This window comes from Equus asinus, chromosome 7 (genome assembly GCF_041296235.1).
Source record: "Equus asinus isolate D_3611 breed Donkey chromosome 7, EquAss-T2T_v2, whole genome shotgun sequence".
NCBI classification, from domain to species: Eukaryota; Metazoa; Chordata; class Mammalia; order Perissodactyla; family Equidae; genus Equus; species Equus asinus.
The window spans coordinates 102825551-102849257 of NC_091796.1; positions in this window are offsets into that span (position 1 = coordinate 102825551).

The window sequence follows — 23707 nt, forward strand, 5'->3', positions numbered from 1 at the left end:
CTACTCTTTCTGAATTTCCCTTTCAACCTCAGCAAAATTGCTCACATGGAGCTGTCGTGAGGATTAAAATCATTAATGAACTCAGTAGATATCCTACTATGGGGACTCAAGAAAAAATACTTTGTTACTAATACCACACTAAGTTATTAGTAATCGCTGTGATTTAAAGAGCAGACATCCTGCTGGCAACACTTAACTCCCATTCATGGGTGAGAAGATTTAGGTTTAGAAGAGTTGGGTTATTTAGCTGAGGCCAAGACTCAGCTCAAGCACAGCGTCTGTTTTATCCAGAGCCTGCACGCACCCCCACCGCTGCTCCTTCGTTAGATGTAAACACATTTTGCATTTCATATGTTATCCACACACAAAGTGCAACCCATTGTTGACAAACCACAAATCTGTGCTGCTTTTCTAGCAAAGGAGGGGTGAAGTGTGGCCTCTAATATCCAAAGAATGCCTCCATTACCTTTTACGGACCCTGCACAGGCTCCAGAATGAGGCTATTTATTTCCAGGTACCTCCAAATGCTCTGGTTATTTAATCACCTCTGATCACTCTGGATTGCATTATGCAAGTCAGCAAATTCTCTTCACTTTAATATACATGAGGAAGAGGGAGGGAGATTTCTCACTGAAGGTTTTATGGAAAATTCTGCATTTATTGATTTTTTTCCCCTTAAATCTTATTCTTTAAATACTCCCTCCACCCCTACACACACACACACACACACACACACACACATAAATATGATGAAAGTGATTGCTATGGCCATGTTTGTTCAACCTAACAAAAATATAGCATATTGACAACATTATCTGTCATTCCCACATTTCACCTGGAGTAGAAAACTGTTTGATCTCAAAAGCCTGCAGACTACATCAGTTCACAAGGATATCTTTTATTCATGCACATTAAAATAAAGACAACCATATGCAAGGGTTTCTAAAAGTTGGGAAAGAAAAAAAAGAAACTTGCTTCTGCTTGCAAGGCTCTGAGTCTTGGTTACACTAGCAGTGGTCGTGTCATTAGCTTTTCTGCATTTCTCTTGATTGCTTCTATTTTCAGTGATCAGCACACATTCGAAGACTTGTTGAGCTGGCGATACCCTTGGAGGTCATCACTTTCTGACAGAGAAAATGGAAGGTTCAATAATTTAGGGACTTTTATGGGGTCACGTATTGCATTCTATATAAGACAAGACCAGGACAAAATGCACCCGCCTTGAAGTTCTCAGCTTGAATCCAGCTTCTGAAAGGGATTGGGCAACCTTGTGGAAAATATTTCATCTCTTTAGACTTCTGTTTTCTCTTCTAGAAAATGGGGATTGTAATTCGGGCCTCACAGGTTATCGCGAGCACTCCGTAAACTAGCCCCCATAAGTGTGCTGCCACAGCGCTAGGTACAGCTTCGCAGACCTGTTTGTTTCATTTCCATTTCTTTGCTTCTTGTTTCCCTTGCTGCAGAAATGGTAGCATAAAGTGACACATTTGTGATAGATTTCAGGTTACTGTGTAAACCCTAAAAATATCTGAGTTGTCTCTTTCTGTTCTCTTCAGCAAGAATTATCTATCGCTGTTGAATGATATTCCATCTTCAGCAATCTTGGGAACCAAAGGCAGCACTGCCTCACTCCCTATCAGGGTGTAACGTGTCAAATCGGGCAATTCAGTGTGTGGGGCACTCTCAGAAGCCAGCTGGTCCAGTTGAGATCCTGTGACTTCCAGATCATCACAGTAAATGTTTCTGCTCAGAGTCCTTGGATGGTGTGGTCAGTAAGGCAGGTGTAACTCAGCCAAATTGGAAAACATGCCTTTGTATTTTCCTTTTGGTCTTCTCCTTTCTGGGAGGGACACACGTCATTGGCAATTATTCTCTGAGTGGAGAGGATTACGTTTTATTTTGATGCCCTCTGCTCCTTGACTATCCACTGGACCACACACAATATCAATAGATGCTTAAGGCTTATTTTTCTATCACCTGTTAGATGTTCCTAGCCAGATCAGTTGTTCCAAATTGAACTTGAATGTCATTTATAATCCCTTTAGGTGTCTGGCTCTCTAGTCTGTTGAGCCAAAAATATGTAAAACACTGCCATTCATTGGGCTTGATAGATTAACTCATTTAGTCCTCCCAGAAAACATGTCGTGGAGGAAAGATGTCCTATTTATGGATGAGATAGAAGCTCAGAGAGGTCTCATTACTTGATTAGGTCACACAGCTAGTAAAGAGCGGAGATGGTATCAGAACCTAGGTATAATTGATGTCTAAACTGACCTCTTATTATACCATGCTGCCCCTACACACTTCTAAGTTTTCCATATTGGAAGGAAGACATACTCGCTTGAGGGGTTGTGGCAATGAGCATAGCACTGAGCAGAGGACTCAGCCAAGAGGAGAAGCTCAATAAATATTTACTGAGCTTCCTCGGTGGCTTACTGATTGGCTCACAGCTCCAAGGAAACATGCCTCTTCTCTGCTCTTTGATGCGAGGATTGGACTCTCTGAACTGCGTTTCCCAGGGTGTACCCTGGCTTCCTGTGGAGCCATGGCAATGGAAGCAGCAGCCACGCCAAAGGGCTGGAGACTTAAGCTGCCTGCCGTGTCTTCCTTCCTTTCCCTCTTCCGGAATTCGCCTTTTCATGGCTTCTTAGACAAATCCTTATTGGCTGGGTGGTGACCTATTCGCAGGGGTCTGGGCCCCATGTTGGGGTCCTCTTTTGATTATTGGCTCTGGTATCCCCACCACTTCCCTTTTGTCCTTTGAGCCCCTAATTGCAATGGCTTGTTGTGGGTATTAGCTGGTTATTATTTCTGGGTAATATCGGTTGTCTATTTACTCTTTCAGTTTTCTGGTTCCTCACATTACATCCCCTCGGTTTGAAATGTGGTTTCTGTATTCTTGGCTGTACCCTGAAGGATGCCTTTGTTGAATGACATGATGCCTGAGTAAACTATTAGGCTGAACAGGATTTGGGAATTCATTTGGTTCCCTAAAGGAGCGTGCAGCCCATGAGAGAGATGGACCTAAATTCTAATGCAATGTAGAAGGATGTGAGTGCTAAACAGAGTTGTGAATCAGGGACGATGGGACAAAACAGGGACAGGGTAATTTTTTGAGACTTAAATCACTTAAGAGTAGGGTTTGAGTTGATTATTAAAAGATGATGAGGATTTTGCTGGGAAAGAACTAAAATATGTAAGTTCTTATAGAGTCTCAAAAACAACTTATCACGGGTAACAATTTCTAAAAATTCTCCTTAAACCAATTTTTAGAATGAGATGAAGTATATACCAATTTCTAAATAAATAACTTCCAGGTAAAAGCTAACACTTATAGAGCACATAATAGAATTCAGATACCATATTTGGCTGTGACAAAAACTAATCCATTTTATGCTCACTCCAGCCTTTTAGACAAAACTGAGGCTTAAACAGCTGAAGTAGCCAGTCCGGAAGGTATGCAGGGATTCCAACCCAGGGACTCTGCCTCCAGAGGCAGCACTAAGTCACCTGCAAAGATGGGGATGGGTTGTTATCAAAGGACCTGGGAACAGTTGCACCTGTATGCCATCATGGCCGTCACTTCACCTCCCTGAGACTTACTTTCCTCCTTAGGAAAACAGAAATGCTAGTGGGCTGTGGGGAGGTTCAAAGTCCAAATGGATGCCCACCAGGACGTGTCAGGAGTTATGAATTAGGAGGAATAATTTTACGCTACCAGACTGAGCTGAGAACCCTGCAATTTCGCCTCCATTCCCTTATAACCTGAGCCCCCTCTCTGATCAGGGAGGAGACATTGTTGGCATGGGGGTGGCCCAAGTTCCTTCCGTGAGTCCTTGAGCCATTGGCACAACTCTGACCCACTTCTAGGCACTGGACAGCGAGCAAGGATTTGTTGTACTCGATCCTGACCCGGATCATTTAGTTTGTGAAGATCAGTCTTCCTGTTGCTCAAATGACATTGAGTGAGGACCATAGTCCTGAAAAGATGTTCCCGGGCATCCTCAAGGAAAATGCCAGGCACCAAGTATGTATTATGGAAACCCATAGTGAGAAAGTAACCTTATTTAGTTTCTATAACTAAGTGCATTCATTTTCTATTGTTGTTGTAACAACACAGACTTAAGCCACAAACTTAGTGGCTTAAAACAACACAAAAGGACTCTCTTAATAAGTCTGACCTAAGGGTCAGAACTCTTAAACGAGCATTTAGGAGTTAAAATTAAGTGTCATTAGGGCTGGTTCCTTCTGGGGTAAAGCTGTCCCTTTTCTCTTACAGCTTGTGGAGAATTCTGGCATTCCCTGGTGGCCATGTCACTCTGCTTCCATGCTCACATCACCTTCTATAGCTTTTGGCCTTCTTGTGCTCCTTTTATAAGGATTCTTATGATTACATCCAGCCCCCTCAGATAATCCAGAATCATCTCTCCATTTAAAGTTCCTTAATGTAACTACATCTCCAAAGTCCCTTTTGCTGTGTAAGGTAAAATACTCATAGATCCTGGAGATTAACACATGGACATTGTGCTGTGTGTGTGTAGGGGGTCATTATTCAACCCATCACATACACTAAGCTTAGTTTCTATCTGGAGCCCTGTCCTGCCTAGAGATAAAATCCCAGATCGCACTTCTTCCAGATAAACCCAATGGGATTAGGGTCCTTCACTCTACTCCCTGAGGTTTTGTCTCAGCTCCACAGCAAATGCCCCTGAGGTGCGGGGTCAGTGGGGTCCAACCTGCTGTCCTCACCCATTTGCTCTGGCATCACTAAGAGGTCTGTGCTCCCATCTGCTTCAGAGGCTTCTAGCTGCATCCTTTCACCCTGCGGAGACCTATCCAGATCCACCTGCTCATTGAGTCACAGTCCTGCCACTCCAGCCACATGGGCAAGGTGGTTCACTGCCCATACCCTGATGAGAAGGTGCCTGGCTCCTCCACGGGCTGTCATGCCCCACTTGCCCAAGTGGGTGGGGTCTTACCGCCTCCAAGGATGGAGGGGAACCAGGGTTCAAGGTATCCCTGGCTTCATGTTCTTCACACCCATCTGGGAATTCTACTGCCCTCATCATACCCCACAGCCCCTGGTGGGGAAGGCAGGGCACAGGACCACTTCTCTGGGATATAAAAAGGATTTTCCTTATCATTTTCCTCTTCTGCTTTCTCTCTTCTTCTCCACATATTGTCTGCTCGGGCTGCCATCCCATACCAGACATTTATTGTCTCACAGTTCTGGAGGCTGGAAGTCCAAGATCATGGTGTGGGCAGGACTGCTTTCTTCTGAGGCCTCTCTTCTTGGCCTGTACATTGCCGTTTTCGTGCTGTGCCCTCCCATGATCTTTCCTCTGCATGTGTCTGTGTCTTACTCTCTTCTTATAGGGACACCAGCCATGTTGGGTTAGGACCCACCCTAGTGACCTCATTTTTACTTAATCACCTCTTTGAAGACCCTCTCTCCAAATAAGGGCACATTCTGAGGCACTGGGAGTTAGGACTTCAACATATGGCTTTTGGACACAGTTCAGCCCATAACACACATCAAGGAGGCTATTTAACAAACGTCTTGGGATGCAGCCTGTTTATGAATCTTTCCAGATCTTTCTTCTGGCTTACATCTAGACCACAGCTTTTGACACTCAAATGCCAACCTTCGATGTCTTAGTTCTCTAGGTCTTGCGTGACAGGGCTTCTCCGGAGCAATGGATGCTTCTTATCTGGTTGCTTGGGCTGGAATGAAAGATCTCAGAATACGAGTAGCACGTATAATGTGCGTGTGTGTGTGTGTGTGTGTGTGATATGTGTGGAGGTTGGAGGGCAAATCAAATAATTTTTGAAAATATTATCCTGCAAATTCAGCAGCTTTCCATTGATTTCTCACTATGTGCGAGACACTGTGCTAAGTGTTTTACACATGCATTTTTATTTGCATGTAACAGACATGCACATTTGCAATATTAGCTCCATTTTACAGATGAGGAAACTGAGGCTTACGGAGGAACCTGTCCAAGGCCTTCTATCTATTAAGGCAGAGAGAAAATTCAAGCCCAGGTCTGGTTGGCCACCCAACGTTCTTCATTATTTATGTTCCCCTCCACCATGATGTGTGGTGACAATGGTAACAGTGCTGAACTCTTTGAGTTTTGCTGTCAAGTGTCCTGAGATCCCAGACTCAGCTTCTGGTCACTCAACATCATTCCCACAAAAGGATGGAGTAGGAGACAAGGAAGGGGCAGTGCCATGATTTGAGCATGAATTTTATGTCCAGTGAGCATGCTGCATTATATGCCCTCAATCTGGTGGCACTTTCTCACTTAGATCTTTTTAATTTTTGGAACAACGCATGTGGCAGTCAATATAATTCCCATTTTATGGATGAGCAAACCAAGGATAAATCAAGCACTTAGTGTCCCCAATTAATACGTGGGGGGACTGGTGTCCACTCGTCTGAATTTAGGATAAAAGAAAGAGGCTGGTGTATTGCTCAGGCCAGAAGAATGGATCTCTTCCTGGAGGAGACGGGAGCCTCAGAAGGTTTAGGAGAAGACCAGGGCACTTCAGCCTCTTTAGAACACACACACACACACACACACACACATGCTTGTGCACACACAGCCTACCCTTAAACAACAGAATGGTTTAGATACATCTTTTAACTAACTGAAAGTAACATCTTGACAATTTTAATCAATTAACTATACACTCATGGTCATCTTGAAAAATGTCCATTTTGGGTCTTTATGTCTTGACAACTGTAAGAGTCCTCAGCTGGAAAATTGAGATACAGAGAGAGAACTGCAATGACTCTGACCTTGGAAAGTTGGGAGCCGGGATTTCCTGTCTACTGGGGCCTGAGAGAAGCAGAGAGGAGCCCTGGAAGGATGGCGGTGGCTACCTCCAGAGCTAGACTTGGTCTCTGCCTTGCTTCTGCCTGGAAATCCTAAGGAAAGTCCAGTGATGTGCACTAGAAGGCGAAGAACAAAGCAGACGCCACACGTGTAAGCACCTTAGAAACTTAAAGCAGCCCGGGCTTTCTGCTTCCTTCCATTTGTTTATGCCCTTTACAATTGAAGACTCTTCTGCCTCTTTTTGTTTCTCTCCTCTCCTGCCCTTCCTCCTCTCTTTCTTTTCCTTCTTAAGACACATGAATGAACATTCCATCTTTCAGACCCACAGGGGTGTTGCTTGCTAACACGTGCTAGGGACTGATTTACTGACTCATGATTTACAGTTATTATTGCAGTAAATTCTTAAGTAAACTCAAGAGACATCATCCCCGTTTTACAGATGCAAAGCCTGAGCCTCAGAGAAGCAAATAATTTGCCCAGGGTCACCAACCTAGTAAACCACAGCTCCCTCCATAAATGCAAGTGGGTCTCTCTTCAGGCCCCTCCCGGTGAGGGGGTGACTTCTGCGTTCCCTGACCTCTTCCAGCCCATACCAGAGCAAATGGATGCTCTGCCAAGGATGGGGCCAGGCCACTGGTTCATGCTGATGTAGCTGCAGGACAAGCAGACTGGACAAAGCTTTGGGGAGTGGTCAGGGGCAGCCCAGGCCTCTACCTGGAACAAATTTCTGAAGTCAAAGAAGCAGGTGGCTGAGCTTGGATCCGGGCCCCCACCAAAGGCCCTCTCCATGTGGAGCCCTGGGTTTCTTTGTGCCAAGGGGCTCCTGGAGGGCCTTGGAGTGGGCAGCATAGAACCAGGGGTGCTTCTATTTTTATAGGAACAAGAAAGAGCAGTGTGAGCTAAGGGGATCTTGCAGGTGGGAAGTCTTGTGTGTGCTCCATCATGGCCGTGCAAAGGCCTGATACCAATATTGGCCCAGGGATTCTCTCCAGGAGCAGAAATCTGTCTTCTCAAAAGTTCGGGGGCACCACAGAGGTGAGTTAGACAACAACTTGCTGTCTTGGCACAACGTCTCTCTAGAATTCAGTTACTGGATCTGTAAATTAGGTATAGTTATGATGACCTCAGGGGGTCATTTTGAGAATTAAATTGCAAACCTATGCTAAGTACATAGTCCAGGATCCAACTCATAATAAACTGTGATGATGCTGTCTGTCCTTCCTTCATTCTTTCCTTCCTTCCTTCCTTCTCTCCAACACTGGTTATTGTACCCAGCTTTGTGCTAGCTTAGGGCTGCCAGACAAACTACAGATGCCCAGTTTAATTTGAATTTCAGACACTCAACAAATTATTTTCAGTATATGTCCCAAATATTGCTTGGGTCATACTTATGGGAAAAAAAAAAACGTTGTTTATCTGATATTCAAATTTAACAAGTTGCCTTGTATATAAATTTGCTGAACCTGTCTACTCTATCTAGGTCCAGGGAGGCAAGAGCGGTGAACGCAAGAGATGTTATCCTTGTACGTAAGGGGGTGACGGACAGTCTGCTTTCCTTCTGTCCACCCCTCTCCCTTCCTCCTGAATCCTCTTTCTCTTCGCTCTTTTTCACCTGATTTATGAGTAAGCAGAGAGCTTTCCTTGCTGCTGGCTTCTTGCAGGGTTCCGGCGGCAGATGCTACTTCTCTCTTCAGCCTTGCGTTTGGTCAGCTCTGCCCTTGGGCACAGGCTGTAGGCCTCCCTTGGGAACAGCCAGCTGCATGTCCCTGCCAGCTCGCCGCTAAGGCCAGTCCCGCCCTGGCCCTTGGGGATGGTGACTTTGAGGGACAAACGATCTTGGCTCCACACATCCTCAGGAGCAGGGCCTGGGGCAGGTGCCACTGCTTCCAAACGGATAAAGTAAAAGAGGGCATGTGGGCCACCAGAGGATGCTGGGCGAGGTCGGCTGAGAAATGGCCCACAAAGACGGTCTCATCCTGATTCCTGGAATCTGCAAACCTTCCCTTCCACGGCAAGGACTTTGCAGGTGAGATTAAGAGAAAGATCTTGAAATGGGGAGACAGTCCTGGCGGTGACTAAATGTGATCAAAAAGATCCTTATAAGAGGGAGGCAAGAAGGTCAAAAGAGGAAAAAGGAGATGTAACGATGGAAGCTGAGGTTGAAATGATGCTTTGAAGATAGAGGAGGCGGTCACAGACCAAGGAGTTCAAGTTGGCACTAGAGGCCAGGAAAAGGTAAAAAATGAATTCTTCTCCAAAGCCTCCAGAAGGAATAGCCAGCTTGCTGACACCTTCATTCTAGAACTCTCACCTCCAGAACTATGAGAGTATAAAGCTGTGTCATTTTAAGCCACTAAGTTTGTGGTCATTTGTTAGAGCAGCCACAGGACACTAATACACTGGGGGGCTTCTGGAGGAAGGACAATGTCTAGCTGAGGTCCTGCCTTGGTTGTGCTGTGAAGAGGTGAGAGTGGTTTCCGGGACATGCCATCCTTCGTGTCAGCCCTCTGCTCGGCCTGGGGGCCAGGCAAGTCTTGAACCTGGACTTGTAGGTGTCAGAGCAGATGGGACCTCCGTCAGGGACTGAGCCAGCCTCACGCATTTGGGATGGAGGAAATATCTGTGCAAGGTTATTCCTGACTTTGTTCCCATTCACAGCGGCATCTCCCTTGACCAGTTATCCAGTGATACTCACAGCATAGCCCTCTGGTCTATGAAGCTCAGAGAGGTGAAGCAAGAGGCCTGGAGTCACACAGCAAGCCAGGGGTCCATGGGGAGTCTAGTCCCAGATCCTGAGCTCTGGCTACAGCCACACTTCTGTTGGACCCCTGTTCTTTCAAGCCTTTTTGGCTATCGCCTCCCTCCTAGGTGGGTCCAGTTCCTGCAGCCCTGCAGCTCTCTGCAGCCTGAGAGCTGAGGAAGGCTGCCACGTTTCCACTTTGAGCTGCAGCTCAAGACCCCAGATCTTGCTCCAGGCTCCCGGGAACCAACACTCCTGCGGTTTTTCCATGACTCGGGAAACTCACATGGAACAGGAGCCGTGGGGCCCTGGCCCTGGAGAAAGAATGCTTTTTGATGTGGCCTTGACCCCAAGCCCATGAGCCAGGCGGCTCGTTCAGCCATCAGACTCGACTCTTCTTCCCTGAATAAAGGGGTCATTGTTCCCCGGCTGCCCCACCAGAAACGCCTTTAACGTGCACTGAACTTCGGCTAATAATCAGAACCAGGCTTGTGGGGCAGGAGGAGGATGACATGGTCGTTTTGACTTAAAAGAAACATTTTAACTTCACATTTGCCAAGTTCAAGGGAAAAGTTCAGATCCTTCTCCCTCAACACCCCTCTCCCCAAGCACAACCCACACCCCCACCCCCATCTCGATCTGTGATTTCTATTTATAATATACAGGAAAGCTGACCCATGGCTGTCAGGCTGCGTGTCGTTTGGCTTCAGGCTCAAACCACTGCATGGTTTGGCCCATGCTGGAGAGATGCTGGCTTCCGAAGGTGGGGCTGATGCTCCCTGGATCCCCGTTGATTGGCAACCATTGAGTTTGTCAAAGGGCTGCCCAAACCGTGCTTGGCTCAGACCTGGGTGAATCATCCCCTTCCTTCGGGGGGCCAGTAGCTTCCATATGGATCTGGAGAGACGATGAGAGAAAGCAGGGATAATGCAAAGGGAAAACTTTTTGCATTTCATCATGTGCTTCTGCTCGCTCCACTTTCCAGGCTATCACGCTGTCCGACACTTTCTTTCCTCTCTGTCCGGCAGCTCCTTCTCGATCTTCCTGTCTCAGTGTAGGCATCACTGTTGATTGACTGGAGTAATGAACCCAATTTATCAAAGCCTCCCTGTGTCCAGGCTCTCTGGAAGCCTCCCACGCTGACTCGAGGCTGGGCCAGGTGTCTTGCTCTGATGAGTGAAATAGCAGCATATATCATGCAAACAAAGACCTAAATATAAGGTCTGAAAAGTGCTTGGCATTCAAGATTGTCCCCTTGAAACTCTGTGACTGGCCTGCAGACAGGCTTGGACTAACCTGCTGGAGGGGAAGAGGTGAAACATGGATATAGGCCCCAGTCACCCCAAATAATGTCATCATAATCCTGCCACGTCCAGCCAACACACCCATGGCCCCAGACTCATGAGTAGGCAAGCCCAGCCCAGCCCAGAAGAAGTGCCCTGTTATGCCAGCCCAAACTGCCAACTCGTGGGCAAAGTGAATATTGTTTTAGGTCAAAAAGTTCTGAATTGGTTTATTACACAGCAAATCTAACTGATACACTCAGTCTAGAGAACTTACAGTGACTTTCCAGCTGGATCATTTGCCTGTCTTCTGTACTGTACCACATGTGTGTGCTTATTTGCACACTTATTTGACTGTCCAATTAGCCTGGAAGCTTCCATTAGAGCAGGTACCATGTAGTTGCTGATCACAGTTGAAACTCCATGGTCTCCAGCAGGGCAGGACCCATGATAGATGATCAATCACTCGTGAAATCAATCAGCGACTGAATGAGGAAATGAGACAGATCTGGCTGTTGAGCTCCAACTCTTCCAATATTGCTTTGTAACTTTGATCCACGCTTAACTGCTCTGGGCCTCAATTTCCCCATCTATGAAACAGGGCTAAAAATAGCCATATTGTTCCTGAGAAGGTTGAATGAGGTGATGTGTGCATAGCTGGCCTAGGACAGCGCCAGGCGAACACTCAACAATGGCAGTGGACATGTCCAGACGAAGACAGTGTGCTTTCTACAGGTGTGTTGATGTAATCCTCTCAACAGACACCTTCAGCCACAATTCATCGGCAGCAACTGTGGAGTCAAAGTGGAAAGTTTGACGTGAGACTAATCCCTGTGGGTGTTGGCCTTTTGGTTCCTTTTGCTTTTCTTTTGACTTTGGGGACATTTGGAATCTCAGAAACCCATGTACAAACACATTGACTGCTTCCACTCCACCCCCAGTAGATGTTCCTTTTATAGAGGTAAGTATCAAATTAGTAAAAAATAATGGAGAAGGAAAGGAGTACCAAACACGTATTTTATTCATTCATTCATTCCAGAAAGAGGGACTCGAGTGCACAAGACCCTAGAGCAAGAGGGATCCTAACACGTTGAAGAAGCTGAAATAAAAGATGACTGGAGCTGAGTATGAGAGAGAAAGTTCTGGCTTATGCCAGACAGTTGGGCAAGGGACAGGTCACATGGGTCTCGTAGGTCATTTTAAATGCTTTTTACTTTCTCCTTAGAGCTGTGGAAAGCTAATAAAAGATCGTAAAAAGATCTGTTTTAGTCCAAGTTTCAATCTGGCTCATGCAGCAGAGTCAGTGGCCAGGACTTCTAAGACAAACTGCAGTGAAGTCTCGTGTTTCGTAGGTCCCTGATTCGCTGTAGGCAGCATCAGCCACGTGAACCACGCTGTGTGGCTCCGAACTACATGTTCATGAACGATTCGTTGGAGCCTCAGAGAACTTGGGAGGCAGGAATAACAGAACAAAACGGACGGCATAGCAAGGACAAAGGACAGCACTTTTTGGACCCATCCTCTGACATCGCTGTTCTACGTGCTTTGTGAGTGTCATCCACTTAATCCTCCCAGCTGAAACTCAGAGAGTGTGTGCGTGTATGGGCGCTGCTCAGCAGAGGTGTGCGTATGAACTCACTCAAGTCTCGAAACAACACTAGGAGTTATTCACGATTGTGATCCTTGTTCCGTAGACTCAGAAACTCAGCCCAAGAGAAGGTCAGCATTTTGCCCAGGTCACAGTTTGCAATCTGTGGGATCTGACTCAGAAGCCTGTTTCCTTAGTCCCTCAGAGTATCATCTGAGCACGAGATGACACATTCACTCCCATTTTACATAGAAGGTTATGTGATATACCTGCGCAGGTCACGCAGCTGGTATGTGGTGGAGTTGAGATTTGAACTGAGGCAGGCTGAAGGCAAGCCTGGCTCTTCATCACCACTGGATGCATGATTTTCATCATCAACATTTGCATAGGGTTGAATGTATCATGCATGTGTGTCCGTACGGTATGTATTAGATTCATTATTCCTCTGCATGTTTTATTTGGGACCCACGGAAGAACTCAATAGCAGGTAGTGGGAGCTATCACCAGTGGTCGCCTGTAAGGAGCCAGGAACAGTGCTAAGACTTGAGTAGAAGATGTCACTTTTGGTGCTTCTTCAAAATCACAAGCCTAATAAGTTCCTGAGCAGGGCACTAAGTACCACTCCTCTCATGTTTCTCATGCAGAAAAGCAAACCAACAAACAAAAATGATTGCGCGTCTATATATCTGGGCAGCTCTGTGGCTTTGCAAGTTGGATTTGTAACATTTGTGATAAACATTCTCAATGATCTTCATCTTCCAATTGGGGCAGTAGAGTGTAAGGTCGAGTCAGGGCTGGATAATCAATCCAGCCACAACATCCTGCAGGTATATTAGGTCTGAGGAGGAGCAGTTGTGTGGCTGGGGGGTTCTTCCCGTGTTCACTCCCAAGTTCAAGGCAGTGAGACGTTTCAGGAGCCACTGACTTACTGCCTGGCTCTGCACACCAACACGTCAGTCTTGCCTCTAAACCTGCCTCCTCTCCAGTATATCCATACGCACATTCCCAAGTGCCCATATGTATGCAAAATGACAGTGGAGTGCCTCGTTTTCCAAAACTCAGAAGAGGAGGTTTGAACATTCAGGCTTTCTTGAGAGGTCAGCCCACTGACCCAGTGGTGAGTCTTTCCATGAGATTTCAGAGGTCAACTCTAGTTTATTAAAGGAAAGTTAATTGATCTACAGACCTGGCATGATTCTCAGGACTGGGATGTACAGTGAAACCATGCATGTCTCCTGCCTCAAGGAATTTAGCTGAGTTGAGAAGACAGAGAGAGGGAGGGGAGGACTTCACCAACACTTGCCCCAGCAACTCGGGAGTCCCGGATCAGCGGCTGCCCATCAAAGATCATTCCACCAAGGATCATGCATGTAAGAGCCGTGCAAGAATCCCAGAGGATCTTGCGGGAGGATGTTCTATTTTCCATCCCTGCAGGAAGGCAGAGATGCCTGGCTTCAGGCCTGGAAGAGGTCTCAATAGCTGATCATATTTTGAGGGAAAAGAGGCTGCAAAGTTACCCTTTGGGAACTTGCTTGTAACACATGGCTTCCGAGATCTGGGATGGAGAGTGTCATTGTTCTAGCAAGTGAGGCTTCCTAGAGGAAGGACAGAGGAAGGGAGGGCTCTCATTCTTCTATTTTGTCTCTTGGAATCCTCCTGGAAACCTTCAGAGGGGAGGATTATTACCGGTCCCATTTCACAGTGACAAAGCAGTTCCCATTTCATGGGAGGCCTCTCAGTTGAAGCAGAATCTGCCAGGGGCCTGGGTGGTTTCAGAATCTCTCTTCATTTCTCTCCCCCCATCAAAAGGCTCCATTAAAAGCTCAACAGGGGGCCGGCCTGGTGGCGCAGAGTTAAGTTCCCATGTTCCACTCTGGCAGCCCGGGGTTTGCAGCTTCGGGTCCTGGGTGCAGGCCTGCGCACCGCTTGTCAAGCCATGCTGTGGCAGGTGTCCCACATATAAGGTAGAGGAAGATGGGCACTGATGTTAGCTCAGGGCCAGTCTTCCTCAGCACAAAGGAAGAGGATTGGAGGCAGATCTTAGCTCAGGGCTAATCTTCCTCAAAAAAAGAAAAAAAAATGCTGAACAGGTTCCAGGAGCTGCAGCATCAGCCCCACAAAATCCATGCCTAGTGTGGTCCTTTGTGTCTAAAACCTCCTTTTCTTTGCATTTGCAATCCCTCAGCATCAAGGCTCCTGGAAACTTGTACACCCTGCTACCCATTGGCCTCCTTTCTTTGGGGTCTGTGGGGCAGCCCTGGTGCTCTCTGGCTCCTAGCTCTCTGAGACCGACAGAGCTGCTTTTTCCTGTCCCGCTGGTTTCTGGGTCTCTCCCCTAACAAGACCAGAGCCGTGTGGCCTACTTTGGAGGTGAGCAAGCCAACGGACTGGAGATGGGAGGAAGTGATAAAGTGCAGCTGCCTCCTTGCCCATGACTTCCTCCTCTGCAGAAACCCAGGTTCTCACGGTGCCTGCAAAGCCCTGGCAGCTGGGCCGCAGCTCTGCCCTTTACAGTTAGTCACTGACTCGGGGTGGCTTCCCTCTCTACGGTGGAGCCCTAGATCACTGTGGCAGATAAAACAGAAAGGCAGAGAGGACTGCTTGTCCAGGCTGTCTGCTGAGAGGTGCAGGAATTAACTGGCTCCGCACTGCTTACCGCCCACACCAGGGGGATTGTCCTTCTAATGAAGGCCAAGAGCCCTAAGCAGGGACAGAAACGGGACTAAAGACCATTGCATTTCTCACACCTTTGCCAACTCCTGGGTTCTGTTCTGAACACACAGGACAGTATCTCGATTACTCTTCACAACCCGGAGCTTGAGCAGAGTTTCTCAGCCTTGGCTCTGTTGACATTGGAGGCTGGGTAATTCTTGGTTGTGGGGCTGCCCTGTGCATTGCAGGATGGCTGGTGGTGTCCTTCCCCTCTACCCATTGGGTGCCACTAGCAGCCCCACCTCCAGTTGTGACAACCAAAAATGTCTCCAGGCCTTGCCCTGGGTCCCCAGTTGAGAAACACTGGGATATAAGTAGAAAACAGCAGAGGTGAGTGAGCACAGTGCAAAAAGGACTGGTCCAAGACCCCCAGCTGAGACAAGAGTCAAATCCAGGACGTCTTGTTACTTTCACACCCCTTGCTATGTGAGTTCAGGAAATCCCATGCTGTCTGAGTTTATGCACTCACTGTAAACGACCTCACAGTTCTCTGCCCCTAGGGCTATCCAGAGACCGAACAGGACAATGGGCGCTCTTTGTGAAAAGGTAGATGATAGGTTTGGGTTTATGGTAGGTCCCTTCCCTTGCAACAGAAATGTCCTTTTGAAAGAAAACACGTGCCGGTGAGAATGCAGCAGTTCTTAACGTTGTCTGCACCTTAGAATCCCCTGGTGGCTTTGATGACTGGGCCCCAGGGCAAGAGGTTCTGGTTTAATGGGTCTGGATGGAACCTGGCATCAGCAGTTCTTGAGAACTCCCCAGGTAATTCCAGCGCTCAGCCAGGGAGGAGCCCCGGTCAGAATCCCTTCTAAAAACTCAAGGGGCTCCCATAACAAGTCCACCTGGTTCACAATACAGGTGGGAAGGAGTAAGTCCAGTGACAAGGGACCCTGGGAAATCTGTTCACGGGAGTCACCATCCGTGGGAATGGTGGACAGGGACGACGCTGCGGAGGAGATAACAGCGAGATCTCCGTAGTGCCTTCTTCAGAATACTTAAGTATTAACTTGAAATATTTACATACACTACATAAGTGAGTCAACTGGTACTTAAAAGTAAGCGAAAAGAGATGAAATATGAGCCTTATGGCAGGTACGGTATGTAATTAAATACTTTGTATGTGTTTTTAAAATAAAGGCATAAAGAAGTTTCGTGATGTCTAGGTAGAAAGTGGGGCTGGTGATGTTGCTGCTTATTCCCGCCCCTTCCCCTCCTCCCCCACCTCCCCCTGCTCCCCCTGCTCCTTCTCTTCTTCTTTCTCCTTCTCCTCCTCTTCCTCCTCCTCCCCCTCCTCCTCCTTTTCTTGTTTGTCTCTTTTAACACTCCTTTACTCCTTTTGGGCTATTACCCATCTAGAAAGTACAGAAATAAATCTGCTCATAGTCTCAGCAGTGTTGTCCCCTGCAGACCCCGCCAGTGCTTTCACGCATGTGCACTGCTGGTTTACTGAATTAGAACATATTAGAAAGACATGTTGGTATGATGCCGTTCTCACTTGATAATAAGAGCAGGTTTCCGTAGCCTTAAACAATTCCTGAAAACATTACTTTGATCTCTACGTAATCTTCTATCCTGTGTCTATAGCCACCTATCTATCACAATTTATTTCTCTATTTCCCATTGGTAGTCGTCTATATGGTTCCCGTATTTACAAAAAAAATATTGTAAATAAAGCTGAAGTAAGAATCCTTGTGAGAGTCTTTAAGCGTTCTTCTGTTTCCTCAGGAAACACTCCTAGAGGTGAAATTATTGGGGCAGAATTGGGTACTGGTGATGTCATAGGTCATGATGATTTCGGATTGCTTTCTGTAAAAAGGATGGACAAATTTAGATGCTAAGCTCCTGGGTGTGAGCAACTGAGTCATCCATCCTAGCAGCCCTCAGTAATATCACTCAAAACTTGACAACTTAATCACTGGAAAAGAGGACCTCATTTTGGGTTCATTTTGCTTCTGTTGGATTATTAGTGGAGATAAATATTTTCACACGTTTATTAGTTACTTGAACAACTTTTCGGTTGTGGAGTTCATGTGAGTGTATTTTTTCTGTTTACTCTCTTTGCCTGGTTATACTTTTTCTTAATTTATAAGATCTCTTTCTAGATTGAAACTATTAATAGCTTGTCTTTATGTTACAAACATTATTTCCTGGTTTATTTATACCTTTTATATTTTTGTGTGCTTTAGACAAGATTTATTATCTCTTTTCTGTCTGAGATTTAAGAGAAAAATATACTTATGGAGAAAATATATAAAAACAAATATGGAAATGTAAACTATGAAACAAAATATGTTTTGAGTTCTGCCAGAAATAATCACCATTACATTTTGGTGTAGCTCCAGCTACCGACAGGGAGGCAGCCTTTTTTTATTTTAAAATTGGAATTATATAGTGTACGTTACATTGTAATCTGCCTCTCTGGGTTTTTTGTTGTTGTTTTTCCCTCAATAGTCCTATAAGACGTGATATTTAACAGCTAAAGCTCTTCCATAATAGGGACACAATATATCATTTTAAACAGATACCAGTTATCGAGAATTCTAGACACTTCAAAATGTTATCCAGAATCAATACTGCTATGGCGAACACCCTTCCACATACAGAGCACATCTAATTACTTCCTTTGGATGTAGGCCTAGGAGTGGATTGTTAGGTCCACAATCTGCCCATTTTAAAGACTGATTAAAAATGACTAAATTGTCCTTAAAGAAGGTTGACCAAATTACTCTCTCACTCAAACTCTGTGAGGGTGGGAGACCTCCAAAGACAGTGGTCCCACAGACAGGAGTCTCTACACACCAGGTGCTTCCTAAGTGTGCATTCCTTCTGCCTCTTTCTTCTCTTCGAGTTGAACTTCTGAACTATTGAAATTCTGAACTATTCCCTTCTAGTTTCAAATCAAGCCTTTGGGGATTATGAAGTTGTTAATTTTGACTATTTATTTTGTAGAATGTATGACTATGTGGGATATTTCTAGTTTAAACAACATTCAGGCTGACATCTCTTCCCCAAACCACTGTGTTTTACCCTCCAGTTCTCTCCCTTAAACAAATTTTCAGAATTTCCTTACGACCATCACACAGGGTGACAAGCCCCACGCTGTGTCCATCAGAGCCGGTTAGGGGACCCGACAGCTGATATTTTCCAATGTGACAGAGCAATGTGGTGCTGGGGTTAAGGCATTCTAGAAGGAATACTATTCCAGGGGATCTTGGCATGTGGTTGGATGGCAGGAGGAATGTATGGGTTGATCTCGACACTCTGGTCCACAGAGACAAGTGTGCTGAGCGACCCTCTGCAAAGAGTGCAGGTAGCAATCAAAATCATCTTTTATTAAAAGGAAGGAGGGTTGAGTCAGAGGCAGGAGTCTCACCAAGTGAGAGTTAAATTATTCTAGATATTAGCAATCATGCCCATCCTAGCGCTTGCTATGGTCTAGGCTGGAGGTCAGCTAATGAAGGACTGCAGGCTAACTCTGGCCCCCTGTCTGTTTATCTAAATAAAGTTTTATTAAAACACAGCCCCAAGCCCAGTTGTTTGCATCTGGCCTGCTGCTGCTTTCCTACTATAAGGGCAGAGTTGAGTAGCTGTGACAGAGATGAAAACTGCTCTTATGCAACTGCTGGCCACTCACCTCTACTGGACCAAGAGTCCCTGAGAGCAAGGCCATGCCTTGATCATTCATGTATAGTCAGCACCATGGGGCAGAGGGAAGGTGCCCAACAAAGCATAAAAGAAAGAGGTACCACGGACAATGGGACACTTACAAGGGGCAGCTGTGCACGAGGTAGAACAGCACAGGCCAGGGGACAGACCCAGCGGGGTTGGAATCCTGATTCTGACCATGACCTTGGGCAAGTCACGTCACTCCTCGAACTGCTTGCTGGAAACACGGCAGGAAAAACATTCCTGCAGGGTCATCTTCAAGCTTAAATAAGAGAGCCAAATAAACACAGTTCTGCTCCTTACGTTTGGAATCAAATGGGGCAGAAGATACAGAAAGTTTTTAGCTTATTTTTCTATTATTCTCAAAATTTGGAGAGCTGCATATTTTCTCTGTACAAAAGGAGGAGGAGGAGTGAAGCTGCTGTCCCGCCTGGAGGGGTGACTGAGTGTACAGAACGGGAGACTGCAAAACACCGCAATCCAGAGGGAGGAGTTGACTGATGTCAGCTGAGCGCCTGCAGCCTGCCTGAGTACTAGGCTGTGTTGATTCATCACAAAAATTCAGCCCAGGTAGCATCATCATCTCTCTTAAAACAGGTAAATGAGGGGCCAGCACAGCTAAGTTCACACGTTCTGCTTCGGCGGCCTGGAGTTCACCGGTTCAGACCCCGGGTGCAGACATGGCACCGTTTGGCACACCATGCTGTGGTAGGCATCCCACGTATAAAGAGAGGAACACGGGCATGGATTTTAGCTCAGGGCCAGTCTTCCTTAGCAAAAAGAGAAGGATTGGAGGCAGTTAGCGCAGGGCTCATCTTTCTCAAAAAAAAAAAACAAAAAAAACAGGTAAGTGAGGTTTAGATAGCTCAGGTAACTTCACCAGGGCCAAACAGTCAGTAAACGGGGGTGGGGGTGGATGGGGGTGGGGGGGGATTCAGGTACTGAAGAGAGCTGCCCGCAGCCAATGTTACACGCTTTCCTCTCTACTAAGCCGCTTACAAAGGAACAAAAGAAAGATTAACATCAGCAAGAGGACTGTGCATTTGTAAGACGAATGGAAGACACAGGAGCGTAGAGAAGACCTCTATGCATTTCACCTCCATGGTTTCCAGTCCCATTTGGTTTCAAACCATGTTTGACGAGTCAGAAACCCGTCCACAGCTGCAAACATGAAAGTCGTTGACGCCTCGCAAGGGGAAAACGTCCCCTTTCCTCAGCCTGGTCCGGGCCAAACCAGAAATTGGAGAACTGCGCAAATGAAAAATCCGTTCTTTGAATTTAACGTTTTCAATGCTCTCTGGGGCTTCGATTTGACTTGAGTGTTGGAGTTGGGGCTTGGGCTGTCCAACCCAATTTATCCATGGCGCCAAATTCCAGTTGACAAGCATGGGAGGGAAATACATATTGGTGTGCTTCAGAAAGGCTGTCCTTTCGGAATGTACACTTGATGGCTTCAAGGGGCTGTTCAGGCTCTCACTCATTACTCTCAGATCAGAAGATTTGGGGAGAAGCTCTGCAATGTCATTGGGAGGCGTGGTGATTTTAGAAGGTCATCGGGAGGTGTGACCCTTAAGAATGCCCTTCCATCCTTATCTGGAACTTAATTTTTCCATCACCTTTCCTACCTATAAGATAGTCAATGATTAGGGAGAAAAGCTAGAAAAGACCACAGAAGTGTTACCAAGATAAGTGAGGTCCACCTTCCAAACTCACTCACTTGCCTTCACATCAAGTTTTCATAAAAGGCATACTTATACTCACTTATACACTTATACCGTAAAAAAATCAAGCCAGAAATAAAGAAGAGGCCAGAATAGGCAGCTGAGTGTGTAAAACATGGCAGACGAGAAGCAGACAGGAGCTTCTCCAAACAGTGCTCGCTGGAGATCAGCAACGCAGCAGCAACAATGGACGGCAGCCAGTGATTTTAGGGGCAAAACCTGCCCCTCCAGTCACCACCAAAGTCATCTCATCATGAAATTAAAGTGCCGTGAAATAAGTGCTTTTTGCAACAATGAATCTGAGTCAGAAAGCGGGAAAATAATAAAAAAGTGAAAAGAATAGAAAGGAAAGGAAGCACTTAGCACTTTTAAAAATAAACTTCTTATTTTGGAATAGTTTCAGAGTTATAAAAATTTTGTAAAAATAGTCCAGACTTCCCATGTACCCCAAACTCAGTTTCCCCTATTGTCAGCATCTTACAGTAGTGTGGGGCATTTGTCACAACTCGTACACCAGTGTTGATACATTGCTACAAACTACACTCCATACTTTTTCAGATTTCCTCACTTTGCCCCTAAGGTCCTTTGTCTGTTCTGGGATCCCATCCAGGACACCCCGTCACACTTAGTCCTCGCCTCTCCGTAGGCTCCTCTGACTGTGACAGCTCTTCAGACTTCCCTTGTTTCTGACGACCTTGGCAGTTCTGGGGGGTGCTGCTCATGTATTTTGTAGAATGCCCCTCGACTTGGTTCATCTGATGTTTTTCTCATGATTGGACTGGGGTTATGGGTTTGGGGGATGAAGAGCCAGAGGTAAAGTGCCATTCTCATCACATCATATCTAGGGTGCCTGCTATCAACTTGACTTATCATTGTTGATCTTGACCTTGATCACCTGGCATGTGTAGTCCCTTTATGGTTCCTTTTGGATTTTAGTCCCTTTTTGTTTCTTTGGCCAGCACCTTTGTGTAGTGTACAACCTGTTCAACTGTACATGGTCAGCATGGCAGAGAGAGTACTAGGACTGGGATCCCAGAGGTGAACTAGACAAATGCATTTCTTCCTTTTGTGGGGCTTAGGTATGTTAAACGTGCATTAACAGAATTTAGCATGCTCTAAACGTAGCATAAATGTAAAATGCACTCAAGATCAGTATTATTGTCATTTTTATTACTGATCAATCTCATTAATCTGCAGCATTAACAGAACCACATAGCTACCAGGTAATGCTGGTAAATGTTTAACAACCAGCTTTCCAGGGGAAGCAAAACCCTGATTGCGTCTTTTTCCAATTTCCGTGGTGTCAATACTCCCACCATGGCCCATTTCAAGCTCCCTACTTGTTGTAACTGAGCCCACATTTGGGAAGAGATGAGCACAACAGCTCTCAGGGGTGGGAAGGGGTGACCCCGACACATCCCAGAGCTGGGGGGACACGAGGGAAACATTACCAGCTGCTTTGGCAGGTGGACATGAAAAAGGGGTAGAATGGGGCTCAGAGGAAGGAGGTAACAGAAACGTCACAGTTTGCAAGGGAACCCAGTTCTTTTGGACTCAACAGTTCCCAATTTTTCTGCCCCCTGGGGCTCTGAGACACTTCCTGTGAGTCCCGTGTCTCCATCAGAGGGTTTGGGCTTTGGGTAGCGGATGCTGCTGCCAACTCGGGAATCATTGGTTCAGTTCAGCAGGTGCTTCCTATGCATTACGTATGCGCACAGCACTGTGCTGGGCCCCCGCGGGGACAGGCAGGGAAGAAGATTTAGGACGTTACAGCCCATGAGAGACTGCGGGTCCAGTGAGAGAGGCCGACACACACACAGTCTACAGGGCCACCCGTGCCACTGCAGACAGCACGAGATGTGCAGTTGCCCTGGGAGGGGCTGTGGAACAGTGAGCTCCAAGCTGAGGCATCAGGGAGGGCTTCCTAGAGGAGGCCACAGTGGGGCTGGGCTTGGAGGAAGAGAAAGACTGAACATCTCGCTGCAGGCTGGGGAAACTGCACCTGTCTGTTTTGACAGAAGTAAGAACAGGCTCAAATTGCCCTCAGTGCGTTCAGCACAGTCCCCGGTCAGACCTGCAGAGCCTGCACTGGGTCCTCTAAACCTCAGCCTCCCACTACATGCTCCTCCCACAAACCCCTGGGGTTCTCCTCCTCTGCCACATGCTTTTTGCACATTCTGTTCACTACACCTATAGCAAACTCCTCCCCCTCCTCATCACGAAGATTCCTTCCACCCTTCAAAGCGCAGCTGAGGCTGCTCAGCTCCTCGGAAACGGCCCCTGGCCCCTCCATCTCGGCCGCGTACCAATTCTCTGCTTTCTCGTAATGAGCTGTGGTTCCTCTGCCCTGACATTTAAGTTGCTTATTCATTTTACACATATTTACGGGGCACTTGCTACAGTAGTGCTAATAGCTGGTGCTCGTTGAGGATTCCCTGTTCCGAGCACCGGCCGCACCGACTCATTTAATCCCTACAATAACCCTATGAGGAGCCTTATTATTATCTCTGTTTTCTGGAAGAAGACAGTAAGGCATAAAGAAGTTAAGCAGCGGGGCCGGCCCGTTGGAGCAGCAGTTAAGTGCGCACGTTCTGCTTCGGCAGCCCAGGGTTCGCCAGTTGGGATCCTGAGTGCGGACATGGCACCGCTTGGCACGCCATGCTGTGGTCGGCGTCCCATATATAAAGTAGAGGAAGATGGGCACGGATGTTAGCTCAGGGCCAGCCTTCCTCAGCAAAAAGAGGAGGATTGGCAGTAGTTAGCTCAGGGCTAGTCTTGCTCAAAAAAAAAAGAAGTCAAGCAGCTGGTCCAGGGTCACATCACTGGCTGTTTGGTGCGATGCAACTGAGGATTGAATCCAGGTAGACCAGATGCGGGGCGTGGGTCTAAACCGTGCTACCTCCTGTTGCGTATTGTGCATTGACAGGGCTCCACCGAGCACATGAAGCAGGTGCAGCCACAGCCTCACGGGGCATCAGTCTAGGAGGGCAGACACAGGAAGCCAAAAACACAAAGCAAGCATGTCGCCATACATTGTCTGACGGAAGGTACAGAAATAATCCTCTTCCTGTCTCGCTTTTCTCATCTGGAGAAAGGGGGAGCACATCCTTCGAGGTCTGTTGTAAAGGAGAAACAAGATCATCTGTGTAATACAC